Genomic DNA, 13917 nt, shown 5'->3' with positions numbered 1-13917 from the left:
ACAGACTGCGCCCCAAATTCCACCACTGGGCTCGTGCAATTTGGAGACAAAAAATAAAAGCACTGTGGGTAAAACATCTCCCACGTGACTGGCCCCTTTAGAGCTTCATCCAAAATCCAATTTAGTCTTTGAAAAAGCATCAGTTTATAGCCCTTTCACTAGGATTTATTTCGATTAGCTTTGGACCAGGTCATTAGTAATTTTTTACTCAGCCAGGTGGCATTTTTTTTTTTTACCAATGCAGATTTCACATTGAGAATATCAGAAAGCCATTGAATAGCCATTGAGCAGGCTGTACAGGGAAAAAGGGCCATGCTGTAAATCAAAACTTACTCAGAGACTTTTTTTCTTTGGATCTTTCACATTCCTGCCAAAGCTTTCATCTCTTCACAAAGGGTGCAGTGCTCCCCATTTTGCTATTGAAAGTCAGGAATTAGTTTACCCGTGTGGTCTTGACAGGTTTTATTTTCTGGGGAGTTAATGGCTGCTGCTGAAGGCAGTACACAGCTGTAGGTGCATGTTGTTGCTACTAGTTTTGGGAAGTAATCTTTTAGGGATCGTGTAAACATGAGCTTAGTTGAAACACATAACTTTTTCTCTGAAGTCAATGGTATGTTAGCCCAGTTGCATAGCATACTGTGTTCATGATACAGTACTTTGGGGAATAGTTGTTACCCACTTCCTTACCCTGATAAAAATTTGTAAGCTATACAATCTTTTACTGTCCCAAATCCACTGCCACAGGATGGATTTTGGTGATCTAGCTCTGTGCTTAGTGGACAATGCAGAAAACACCTGCATGTACTCATCTCCCCCTTCTCTCCACTCAGTTTTTGTGGAAGAAGTAAGATACACATTTTGTACCAGCACAGTAGCTGCAAAATCTAGAGGAAAAAGATGCTTGGAGGATGCCTTTAGCCTCTGCGTGCAGCAGGGGGAAGCTTGCCCCACAGCAACTAGGTAAAAACACAGTGTGCTGTACTGCCATCTAGCCCATGCACAATGCTGCAGAGAGCGCTGCAGATTTAGCTAGAAGGATATTAATGGTGTGGACCTGCCATTTTCAACCTGTGGTTGAAAAATCCCTGCAGAGTAAGAGCAACTTCTAAAGGGTCTGTGAAAGGTCACACAGGGAAGCAAGCCTATTGTCAATACAGTTACATCTGCTAGATAACAGGGTGCACAACTGCTGGAAAATATTTAGGGGACTGCAATTGGAAAGGTTGAAAACACTCTTATTTAAACAAATCAAACAATACCTCTGCTTCCACACCAAAACAAAACCCACAAAAGTGCTGTGAAAGAGGACAGCAGTGCACTCACTGAGAGCAAAAGTATCTGCCAGGATAGATAAAGTCAAATGAGTCCCTTCTGCAGTCTGTGCTGGGCCAGAAACTAATAGCCCATATTTCCTAGTGCCTTTGAGTGCCACACCATCACACTGCATTGGTGTTGCTTCCTGTTTAAAGATATCAGCTGTGGCCTCCTCACTTTCTGGACATTTTTAATGAGAGCCATGAGGGCAATATAATTCTTAGGAAACTTGCATGCAGTAAGAGAATTTTCTGACCCCACCAGTACTAGCATGCTCTTCTTGAAGGCAGGTCTTTCCAGGGTTGCTGTAGCAGGCGCTTGTCCTTCAGATTTTGGAAGAAATGCAAGTCGCTAAACCTCTTGAGAAGGCATCGGGATGGTAATGAATGCTGTGTGATAAAAACTTTATTACTTTTTTGGAAAGGCAATGGCTGTACTCTGTGCCATCAAACTCTGTGCCACCAGTAGGAGCATCTATTCCTGGGTTGTGCCACCTGATACCTGGCAACTCCATGGCTGTGTGAAGGATGTATGTCATGGATGTCAGAGAAGGAGCTGCACACCCAGCTGAGATGCTGCGCCACCCCAGGGAGAAGGTGAACTTAATGGGGATAGCTTTTACTGCCCAGTTGGCTGTGATTTATTGCCAAAAGCTGGCTGTGATTTACCTGGCTCTATCAAACCTCTCAAGCAGAGCCCTAGCTGATTCTTAGTTAGGAGTAGTACATTTTCTGTTCTATATTGGGAAGTAATGCATGGAGAGAGAAGTGGGAAAGTGGCTGTAAGGTTGGCATCATGTCTATGCTGCTGTGCAGGTTTGAGGTTCACAAGAACAGTCCTGCCATTGACACAAGGCCACAGAGTGAAGCCTTGCCAGGAGATAGGGTTTTTGGAGCCTTCTTCAGCAAAGCTATCCTCAACAACACCATGCTCAGCAGCAGAGACTGAAAATATCCTTTGGTCACTACAGAACACCTGCAGGCTTGGGACAGCCCAGATAGTGATTCACATCTGGTCTTTCTGCATACAAAAATAATTAAACAATTAGTCATACATTTCTAAAAGTGGCATTTTTATAAATATCCAAGACAGATGCTTCATCTGTTTCAGAGCAGTGTCATCTAGCTTATGTAAGTGGGTAGAAATGTCAGCATCAGAAATTTCCAAACAAAGGTGCTTTGGGACACCTTATTGGACAAAAGTGTCCAATATCAATTGGACATTTCCTCTTCCAGCCCCCACTCCGAGTTTATATGTATTTGGGTTTAGTTACATTTTTGAGCGTCATTCAGTTGAACTGCAAAGAGAGAGATGAATACTTTTACAGTACTATGCCTAAGTCTCTGTTTTGAAAGGGCCACTGTAACTGTCAATGAAATACCTAGGGAACAGTAAGAACAGATAGCTTATTGTCAAAATTAAGCGGCCCTTGCCACGGGAGAAATAAAAAATACTTTTACCTCTCCAAGCAGACAGAAAAGGCTTAATGAACAATCACAATCCCATATAAACTTAATAAGCCTGAACAGATAATGATGAAGATAAAGATAATCACAATAGGGAAATGCTCTGCTCCCATGGCAAAACCAGCCTGGGTGGAATGACCATGGCACCAGTTCCTGCTGAAGTCAGCAGCAGGGAAGCCTCTCCCTGGAGGATGCTGGGGCCTTGAGGTGCATCATCTCGCAGCTCTCACAGCTCCTCAGGCATGCCCTGAAACAGTGCAGGTTGTGCTCAGCCAGCTCACAATCTGGTTGTCTGTACTCAACCAGCTCACAGTCCCCCATTTCCACCCACTACAGTGAGAACAAGAGTTTACAGTTCAAGTTATAAAACTTCAGGTTTCTGACAAATATTTCCTAGAATAATGCCTGGGGCCCTACCACTTGGCAGTCCTCAGGTGCACACTCCAGTGAAAACAATTCATAGGTCTATGAGAAGAGGAGAAAGAGACAAAATCTTTTTAAAACTTTTTTTTTTTAAGGTGCTAGTACCTAGCTCCTTATTTTATTTGATTCCATAACAGACAAGGTATAAGGTTTAAAGACTAGACCAATGGTCCATCAAAAACAACGATGCAATAAGACTGCTTCTCTGTTTGCTGCATGGGACTCTTGTCAGCTCCATCATTTTGTTCCTTTTACCCTGTTGCCAGTCATGAGAAGAAATAATGGTGTTTGTGAGAAAGCTCTTCCTCACTTGACTATGTATTGGTACAGGTTCCTGAAAGCTGCTAACAGTAGAACATTTCTTCACCCGAAGTGAAGAGTGTAAACACACAGAATAACTAGTAGCTACAGTGATGCAAACATCATTTTAACTTGTCCTGTATAAATTCTTCCAGAAAACAAGAATTCTGTTTTGATACTTGATTCTTTCACTTTGGACTCTTTCCTTGTACAGCTAAAACCAAATACATTTCAAGTTTTCCTTAGAGAGGAAAACTTATTCTCTTTCAAGTCACACCAAAAATATAGATGACCCAGTTACCACTGTATTCTTTAAAGCTGCTCACTCAGAAATCAGCTGGGGAAAACAGGATGCAAAAATGACATTCTGGATCAAATACATAATTAAAGGGTACTAAATACAGCTGGCTATGATTTTGTCAAAGGAAAAGGATGTTTTATAGTCTTCTGTAAATCAACATTTTTCACTATTTTCATGTTATTAGTTTTTTTTTTATTATTATTTTTTAAATGTCTCACATTTTTAATACAGCTGTTTCTACCAAAACAGCTAGGAACAACTAAGAAAAAATAACTAAAGCCAGTTTCCACAAGAAATTACTTTTTAAGTATGATTTTCTTTGTGGAATGCAACTACTCTCCCCTGACATTGCTACTTTATTTGAGAAAATTTGAGTTTTTCTCTGGAAGTTTTTTACCAAAAGGTATCTGCTCCCCCCATGCCTGTAAAGTAATAACTGTTTTGCGATTAGGGCAATAATCTGTATTTAATTTGACATCATCTTGCAGAGTTTATTTACAATTTTGAAGTGACTGTCGGTACTTTCATTTACCAAAAGCTCTATGTTAAACTCTACTCTTCTGGTTGTCGTTTGATTACCACTTTTATAAAGACATGAAAAGAAACCTATTTTTCCCTCTCCTAAATATGAGGATATATTTGAACTCTGCAAAATGAAACCACTTCAATATTTAAAAGACACTAACCTTTTTCTCTTTCAGATCCTAAAAAATATGAAAACACATAGAACCTATTTTTCAAGGGAAACAAGCATTTGTTACTTCCCCTGTCAGTTTAAATCAATTTAGAGTAACCGTACTTGCACTTCCACTGCTGCTGTTGTATTATTTTCATTTGATCACATAGCAGCTTTTCCCCTTCAAAAGCTTAACCACTTCCAATAATAATCAGGAATAAGTAACTTCAGAACTTTCTCATAGAGTTTCAATTCTGATTTTTCTTCCACTTCTGACCTTCCTCTAAGCTTCCTCCTCCCAAGAAAGAGATGGGGTATGCGTGTGTGAACGGAATTAATTAATTTATCTATCATACGCATTGGTAGACAGTGTGTCCCCTGAATGTTTCTTTGTTAGGAATAAGTGTCTCATCAATCTCATACAGATCAACACACATACACAGTTAAAGCCAAACTGTAATGACCACTGTGATCTGAAGGCACACAATGTGATGTCCAGGGAATGCATTCAGCCATGGCTTGTTCAGCATGAGCATACACACCTCCTTGCCTCCTGTAAGCAATCTTCCATCATAAAAAACTTTCTCTGGTGAGTCAGCAATGGTTTTGACCAATTTTCATAACCATTGCCTTTTGGGGGGGACAAAGAAACCATCGAGGGCAGGACCAATGGAAACAGAGATGCAGGGGGGACAGGGCAATGGTGTTTTTCGGAAAAGTCTGCTGGCCCACCCTAGAAAGTGGGCCACAGGAGGTTATCTCCCTCAGCAAATGCTTTCCTCCCATAAAGGACACTGTTAAGCTCCTTGGGGATCCTCAGGTTAATTAATATCCCATGCTACTTCTTGATATAAACACAGCTCAGTCCCTACATTCTACGCTCTGTGCTTGTTCATATGCTGCAGTAATAAGACAGCGATAGTAAGATTTACAAAGGTGAAAATAGAGAAATAAGCAAATTTACTACACGCTTTTTAAATCTTTCCCTGGGTATAATATTCAAACTATGAAGTTTTCTTCGTTCTCCTTTACCTCTGGTTGCTACTTGGGTTGTCTGTGTTTAGATCTCTCAAAACTCATGTTTTGCAACTTGATTGCAACACCAACCAAGTAAATTGTTTTTATTAATTCTTTCACTTAAGAAACATATATTCACATTAATTGAAGTGCTGATTACAATCTTAAGTTGTTTTAGAAAAAATTCCTAGTAGAATTTCTTTTAATCATTTTAGAACTGTTTAATTTTTTGTTAAAAATAAATTTAACTATGAAAACATGAAGTCACTTGTAAATGTTTTAATGCTGTTTTGACTGAAGTGTCACTTCTGAACCTGAAAGTCAATTAGTGCCATCTTGGCATTAATGTAATTTTGATTTCCTTCACTCTGAAATATTCTTTCATAATTTGCTTCCACTTTGGTAGGAAACAAGTTATTTGCAGAGCTCTAGCTGTAGCACTTGTAGCATGTGTGAGTCTGTGTGTTAATCCACAAGTGTTCATCTACTCTGCAAACTCGATCTTGGATCAAATCACAGAAATTCACACTGCTGAGTACATTACAACTAGAATAATTATATTATTGCTAAGTTTCAAATTAATTTGAAAAAACAAACAAAAAAAATCATTATGTATTATTGCATTATAGGAAAAGAGTTATCCAGTTCTACCCCAACATTTAAATCCAAATCTCATGACTAACCCATCCAGTAGGATGAAAGACATTAAATGCTAAATAATTTTTATTTGTTTTATGGTCTTCAAACATGACTTTCTTTTGCTATGAAGTTAGAAAAAAAGGTAACTATATCTTGCATCTAGTGTTTCACAATGAAAAAGGACATTCTCCCACAGAGCCAAACCAAACCTGTTATAACAGAGGCACAAAACAAATAAAAAAGCTGCTGAGGAAATGTGCATTAAGGAACATTTGCCAGAAAAAAGGTGCATCTTTTGCTTTGTAGGCACCAAAAGCAGAATTCTTCTTCCCAGGTTGCAGAGATTAATTGTCTCTGTCTGATTTGGTGATCTACTGTGGATCCTTTATGGACAGCGGAGAGAAATACAGTTGCAGAGAAAAATTTTATGCCTTACCTTGTATGAGTCACTGTACTTCAATAATACTGTTTTCTTGCTGTTGACTAGGTGGTCAGTCCCAATGTGTGCCTCTAGGCTGTAGAAAATTTAGTTGTCTAAACACGGACAGATGAAGACCATCACAGATGCCTGCATATCACAGCAGAGAAGTTCTAATTCAAACAATCAAAACTTAAACAGGAATTAAGTCTTTAGACTTAGCAATTTGTCTTAGTATCTCCAAATATCATTATCTGAAGACTCTGAGGATAGAGGAATCTGGCTTCTAGTCAAATGATACACCATCAGCCTTATTGTGTCCCATGCTGAGAATTGCTAATTAACACCAGAAATAATTAACAGCAGGTCTTTACAGTCTCAGACAGATTAGGACAAAACAGTGTAAGTGTGATATTCATACTAAAGTTCTTCAGATTTGAAATTCTGCCCAGCTCTGTTTTCCCCTCTCTATGGTATAGAATAAGCATCCTAAGCTTCAGCAATTGATACAACAGAGTTCAGAGTGTCCTTTAGTACATATGACATCAAACAGAGCAACAGAGTCCTCTGGAAATGAAAGCATTTCTCTAGCACTGGAAAAAATGTTGGGAAACTGAGTGCTTGGAAGTGGAACAAGGGAACTAAGCAAGCTAAAAGAAAAGAAGTTATCCAAACATGACAGGAAAGGAACATGAGGAATATACACTAAGCTGATGAAAAGCAATACAGAATAGGAACGATAGCTGCTTGTCAAATTTAAATAATCAGTAGGCAAGCATTTGGGTGGAGGTTCTCTAAACAGCAAGTATCTGTTGAAAGAGTATTTGAACTTCACAGCATTGCTGAAATCCCTTCACATTAGCCGAGGTAGTTTGGCACTCCGAGCTGTACAGAGTGCAGAATTTTCAGAGTTAGCACTGAATTTTCTGGCTTTTGTGGGTTCCACTATTACTGTAGATTATTTTCCCCTCCATACATACACGCAGATTATGATTCTACTCACAGAGCTGCAACAAGTGAAGAGCTGACTGGCTGGTCTGGCAGTATTCCACTATATACTTTGTGCAGCTACTGAATGCATTCATGTTTTTCCCACAGCAGCCCCTGAGTGCAATAAGGAAAACACACAGACAGTAAAAAAATGCTGTCAGAGCAATGAGCTTTGTCTATTGCCTGGGAATGTATGCAAAGTGGAGGTGGATTGTGAGGAACCTAACCATGATTACTGTTTGTGAATGAATGGTTGACCATCTCCTAATTGCTGCTGAATTTTTATTTTTTTTTCCTCCATCAAAGCTGACTTTTGAAGCTGGTTCTTCTTGTGCAGCCCACATGGAGCTGATGCCTGCTGGGAGGCAATTAACAAGAATTAACACAGGTGCTCCACTTGGCTCCCATCCATGGTAGTCAGCAGCGCAGCTCCTTACCCTCAATGCCAACCTAAGAACATTCCTCTGGCAAGGATGCACACCACTGTGCAACATGATTGAAACTTACAGAAAACAAGATTTTTGTCTGTCTGTTTACTTAAAACTGAGTTTTTATTGTAGTTACTATCTCTGCATAATGGATAAGAGCGCTTCACTTATTGGCCTTGTTGCTGATGATAATAGTGATCTGAAAAGTAGTTATAGTCATTGTATATTTAGTGTCTTTGGGAGCCAGAGATGAAAAAGGAATGACTTATACATGTTTCAGTTCCAGTTAATGCAAGTCAGTCACAGGATAAACAGGTTTACCATGCCAGTAATTCTGAGATGAATTGCTAAGGTGAACAAAATGATTTTTGAGTTTAGCAGCATCACTGTCTGTGTTTAGCACAAACACCTGATGCTTATACTATCATTACCCCTTTTTAAAGTGGCTTAAGAGATGGACACGTAGATGGAGAAGCTGAAGCAAAGCAAGGCACAGTGACTTCCAAAATCATTAATGAAATTCACTGAGAAAGCTAGGAATGAAAACCAAGCCTCATGAGCTATAATCCTCTATCTTTTCATAACACCCCCTCACTTTATAGGCCTTCCATTTTCATCACCTGTTTATTGACTTATTTTTCCAATGACCAGTGACCACGTACACAAGAACAGTTCACTCAACAGAAGTCCTCGATTCTTTTCTAAGTGCGAGAACTGGAGACCTGGCAGCTGCTGAAGAGCTGAACTTCATGACGTAGGTAAGGTCATGAAAAAATGTATTGAATTTATTCTATATATTTATGTGGTACCTTGTAAATACGACTGAGGTCCCTAGGCCTAACATAAATACTGGGAGTGCTACAATTACTGTGTTGATTATAATCTCTGATTCTTCAAAACGTTACTGCTTGGGAACTGAGCACAGCTGTTGAAGTGTGTGGGTCTTCTCAGTCACTTGTGCATGCACAAGTCCAAATTTGGCCCCCTCCTACGACAGCATCACCATTCTTTACTTCAAGATACACCTAGGCTATGCCAAATCACAGACAATGATAAAAGATGAATAAGAACTAGAATTTGTGTAAGAACTACCTTAACTCTGAGAGTAAGTTTCCAGCATATGGAATTCCATACAGCATACAGTCAGATGATGTAGTGGGCACTTCTCATTTCTCACCCTTATTCCCTAGTTGTATGTAAGCTACAGAACAGAGTTTCATTAAAGCAATGGATATACCAGAAACCACTGGCACAGAAGAACTATATTCCCACACAGCATAACTGAGGCTGCAAGAAAAGCAGCAGGTCGTCCTTCAAAAATATTTTAAAATTAAACTGTAGAAAAGTCTGACTTACACTCATTTTGTGAACTTTAAAGACAACTATTTCTATCTCTACACCTACATACATTCCCACAGAAAATACTGTACTAATTTACAGTAGAAGAACACAGAGGATTATATCCTGACTGAGATTCATACCTTAAAACACAATAAAAATAGTAATATTCAGAGATATAGAAAGTGAAGAGTGAAAACAGAGATTCAGGGGTGGTGGTAGTGTATAGATTCACAAAAACCACCAAAATTTTGGCCTGTGAGGAGAGTTTCAGAGCTGTTGCTACAGCTTGAAAGGGTAATAGACAAAGGGGAGTTATGCTCTGTAATAGGAGCAAAGCTAGGTTAACATAAATCAGAATTAAAACTGCTATGTAATTTGATATACAAACATAACTGATAGGCTTTATTAAAACATTATATTAAATCTAGAAAAAAAAAAGTATCATAAAAATTAAGTAGGATTTGTCCATCCTGTCACAGTCTATTTTTTCATGACACAACACCCACTGTTCTAAGTTTATTTTTTGGTTACTCTTTGCATCTTTATGTTTTTGGAGAGTAAATTCCAGATTCAGCACATTTAGGTACAAAAAGGGTTTTAAAGAAAACTTTTTCTAGGATGCCTGCATGCTTACATTCTGAGTAAAGAAGTCAGTAGTTTTTCTACCAATATTAGCTATATTACTCCCTCCAGCCAAACCCATAAACTAAAATCCCTGCAACATTAGAGTTTGGTTTTCCCCCCTTACCCATCTCTTTTGGGATTCATGGCATTTTATTTGTATTCTTCCCAGGTTTGCCACAGACAGGCTGGAAGGCATTGAGGAAGTCATCTCATAGGGGATGCTTCCTATTTAAAAAACACAAATAACTCATTTCTTTCATGTACTGCAGTCCAATAACAAAAAAAAAAACAAACATGTTGTTACAAGTAGGAAAAGTTCTTTATGCATTGCTGTTAGCTAAAAGAAATCATATCTACCCTGTCTTTCTGATCCTATTTAAGACCATCCAATGTTCACGCCCTTTTAGTTAAGTTAGTTTCAGAAAAGAAAGAGTGAAGCAGTAGCTTTGGGCTTCTATTACAAGATCGAAACCCCTACTGTCAAATGCTGACCTAGTATGTATTTACCATCCCAATTCAAACCTGTTCAGAAAACACTAGGGAAAGAATATTGTCCTGGCAAATTTTTATACTGAAGCAGCTACCCTATGTCCTCTTATGACTGTTAGAAAGCTGGAATAAGGTGTTCTGGGTAATTTGGCGAGAACAAAGACATGGGACTTCACCTGCTCTGAATCAAAGTTGTACTGCAGGTGATAAAGTCAGAAACAGATGTGGCATTAATTGCTGTAGCATTATGGCCTAGTATGCTGCATAGCATAAACTGCATGAGACTACACCTGTTCTTATAACCATATATGCCATATAACAGGGGCCAATGATAAGGTCTACTGCACACAGCACTCAGGATTTTACTTCAATCTGCTGGTGGGAACCTACAGTTTGTTCAATGCAGCCTTGGCATACAAGCAGTGCTGAATTAAGAAAGGAACGTTGATCATCTCATTTGACACATTGCAAGCTCTGAGGCAGGTTCCTCAAAGGCAATGACTTTCTCCAGCCCCTACTAAACAGAATTTTTAGCCTTGGGAAGTTCAACTGCATTAAATAGTCACAGACTAAATTGAAAAAGACAAAAAACAAACAAACAAAAAACGGCAAATAAGTTTCCTAAGTTTTGAGTGTCTAACATGGAAATTTTAAACTCTACTATTTTGTTAATGTTACTAAAGAAGACCTAGGAGCTCCAACCTTAAATCTTTTGTTGTGCAGCTAACATAACAGAGGGAAATCTCACACCCAAATCCCAACCCCAGTAGGGTTCAACACAGAGAGCAAACACCAGGAAAAATGCTGCCTGCCTCTGCTCGTTGCAAAACTGCTTTCCGTGTAGCCATCTAGTGGAAAGCAACTGGAATGTTCCCAATTAGAAAAAGGAAGGAAAAAGAAAAAAATAAAAGAGGGAGGGGGAATTATTGCAGGCATTCAAAAGGTCTCAATAAATATTCAGTAAATCAAACGGGACAGCTACCTCGCTGAAAGTCTTACTAAAATATAATTTGCAGTTGCACAGTAAGAGTTTTATTAGTCTGCCTCCTGTCTAAGAAAACATAATAAAGGATTCCCAAAGGTAATGGGTTGACTTATATCTTAGTTCTACTTTGATATAACTCTATTCTAATCTAATGAGTTTATTTCTGATTAGGTAAATTCTGATTAAGGGTAAATGAGATGGGAATTGGGCCTATTAAGTGTATATTTAGCTGCTTCCCTAAGCAATCTATTTTTATTTTTATTTTTGAAAACCATTTCTTGCTTATTTAAGACGGATGCAAACAACTAATAGGAAAACTAACTCGCTGCCTGAAGAAACACAGCTTTGTTCTCACTGTTAGTACAGCCACAGGTGACTCTAAAGGACAGGAGTTTCACTGAAGCTGTGAGCAGGTTTCTACTGTTCAATTCTGTAATACCTTGTGGAGAAAAATTCCTACCTTTTATACGTGTGAATCAAATGCTCAAAGCAGTATACTGTCTTAGTAAGGAAACCGTGAGGGACAAATAAGACATTTCTTCAGCTACTGTCGCAACTAAGCAAGGAGACAAAGCACAGCCAGGCTGCACTCTTTACCAGACAAATCCTTCTGTGTTTCCATCTATTAATAAAAAGAGAATGCAGAACTGTATTACCTTCTCTCCCCTTCCTTTGTCACTCAGATACTTTCATTTTAATTGCCAGCCAGGTTCACAAGAAACAGTTACTCTGAACGACTGTGAGACACTTCAGTTTAAGGGCAGCAGTGTTAAGGGCAGCAATGTTAGTTCTGGTTCTGACTTCCACTCACTTTTCGGGCTAGAGCAATTTACAATCCTACTCCTACTTCAGCTTCTCCAACTGTAAAACAAGAGAAATGGCATGGTGAAAAACACAAGAAGTTGGGATTCTTTCACTGCAAGATTAATCTTGTCATGAAAGTTTTGATATTAACAATGGTGAAGTATACAGATCAAACACTCCATAAGATAAATTCTAACAAGTAATCATCTCTTCCTGTTTTTGCCTAATTTACAAGTGCTGCGAACAGTTTCACAGCTAGTTCTAGGTTATTCTCACGCGTTGATTAAATGACAAGAGAATCTGCTTTATTTTTTGCAAAGTGTTTTGTGGATAAAAGACATCAATGATCTGCAAAGTAGCTAGTATTGGATCTATGCAGAGGTGAACAGGAAAGCTGAAATTACCAGCATTACTGGTATTTTCAAATCACAACATTAAATAACCTGATTCCTCATTTTGAAAAGTATGTTTCTTGTTGATGCCAATCTTACAAGATAATACCCAGTATGAGAAATGTATATGAAGGATTCAGACTGGTAAACAGAGGATCGCACTGAGCTAGACTGCTTTATTTTCAGCTGTCTTACAGCACAAAGGGCTGACAGAACTGGACAGACTTAGGTTGTCTGAAGGGCAAGTTACTATCTAGTCTAAGTTAGGAGAGTAGAATTTGTCCTTACATGGTTGGGTTTTATTTACAATTTGATCTCTTTTTCACCTTTTTCACATAGTCCGGTAATAGAAACAAATAATTATGGGCTCTGAGTTTTTCTAGGCTTTTAGTTGCATTTTTCCTAGAGACACAAAAGCTTCATTTTTGATTTTTCAAAATTCCCAGGGTTTACTTGCACAACTACCATTAATATTGATGGGAGTTAAACATCTTAAAAATCCCAATGCAAACAAAAAAGAATAGACTCCTAAGTGAATGCCTATTATGAAATGACAAAGAACTGTAGTCTTTGCAAAAGCTAGCAAAGAGTATTCTTCTGTTTAATGCTCTAATAAGTGTCCTATTATCCATTTAGTTCAATTACACTGAATGATTCTGGTTTTTCCAAAGCCTTTCACTTTGTCACACAGTACAGGGAGCCTGACAAGAAAGATGAGCCACTGCTAGCTCTTGGGTAGCTATACTGATCTCTCACTATACCTCAGTAAGAAGCAGGATCCACTCATTAGCAGAAAGGAAACAGGTATCACAATGGCCCCCAGTAGAGCCCTCAAGGTACAGATCTGACAGTGACCCCTCTTAACATCAAAATGTTTATATCCTCATTCATTACCAAAGCTTTAGGGGCACAGACAAGAAAACAAGGAGGAAATGGCTCCTTTCTGTACTGTTCTGAAGAATACTAGACCGTGCTGAACAATTTAAGCGAAGAGCTGTATACTTTTTGATATGCTTTTTAATTCTCAGAAATTGGTTTTGTTGTTTTTAAACAACGGTGACTTTTCCTTTTAATAGACGGCAGTTTTCAGGAGAAACCCTCCACAAAGCCACAGAATGGGACACAAATACATGTTACTTTCAAGTGGAGAAAGTATACAGAGGTTTTTCAAGAGTCAGAGACACAATAATGAGGTATTTAATCTTACCCTATCACAAGGATAAGTATTTGAAAATAATAGATGGAAAATAATTACGGACATCAGAGAGATTTCATAGTATTTTAGCTATGTATATTTAAAGTTGGAGTGT

At 38.5% G+C, this 13917-nt stretch overlaps 1 long non-coding RNA gene across 3 annotated transcripts; it reads right to left on the bottom strand.

The window, feature by feature from the left end:
- Positions 1-1298: 1298 nt before the first annotated feature.
- LOC308188211 lies at positions 1299-11192 on the bottom strand. 3 transcript variants are annotated; one of them, XR_013945253.1, is made up of 5 exons: positions 10295-11192; positions 10062-10162; positions 7558-7658; positions 6573-6704; positions 1299-1703 (listed from the first exon to the last, which is right to left on the bottom strand). It is a non-coding gene; the product is annotated as an uncharacterized lncRNA (long non-coding RNA). The 3 variants fall into 3 exon arrangements; XR_013945254.1 differs by lacking the exon at positions 1299-1703 and adding an exon at positions 1710-3027; XR_013945255.1 differs by lacking the exon at positions 1299-1703 and adding an exon at positions 3295-3459.
- Positions 11193-13917: the final 2725 nt, after the last annotated feature.

This window comes from Anser brachyrhynchus, assembly GCF_964034855.1.
Source record: "Anser brachyrhynchus genome assembly, chromosome: 1".
Taxonomy (NCBI): domain Eukaryota; kingdom Metazoa; phylum Chordata; class Aves; order Anseriformes; family Anatidae; genus Anser; species Anser brachyrhynchus.
Note: the sequence above shows the minus strand (reverse complement) of the source record. Positions and strands in the feature narration are given on the sequence as shown.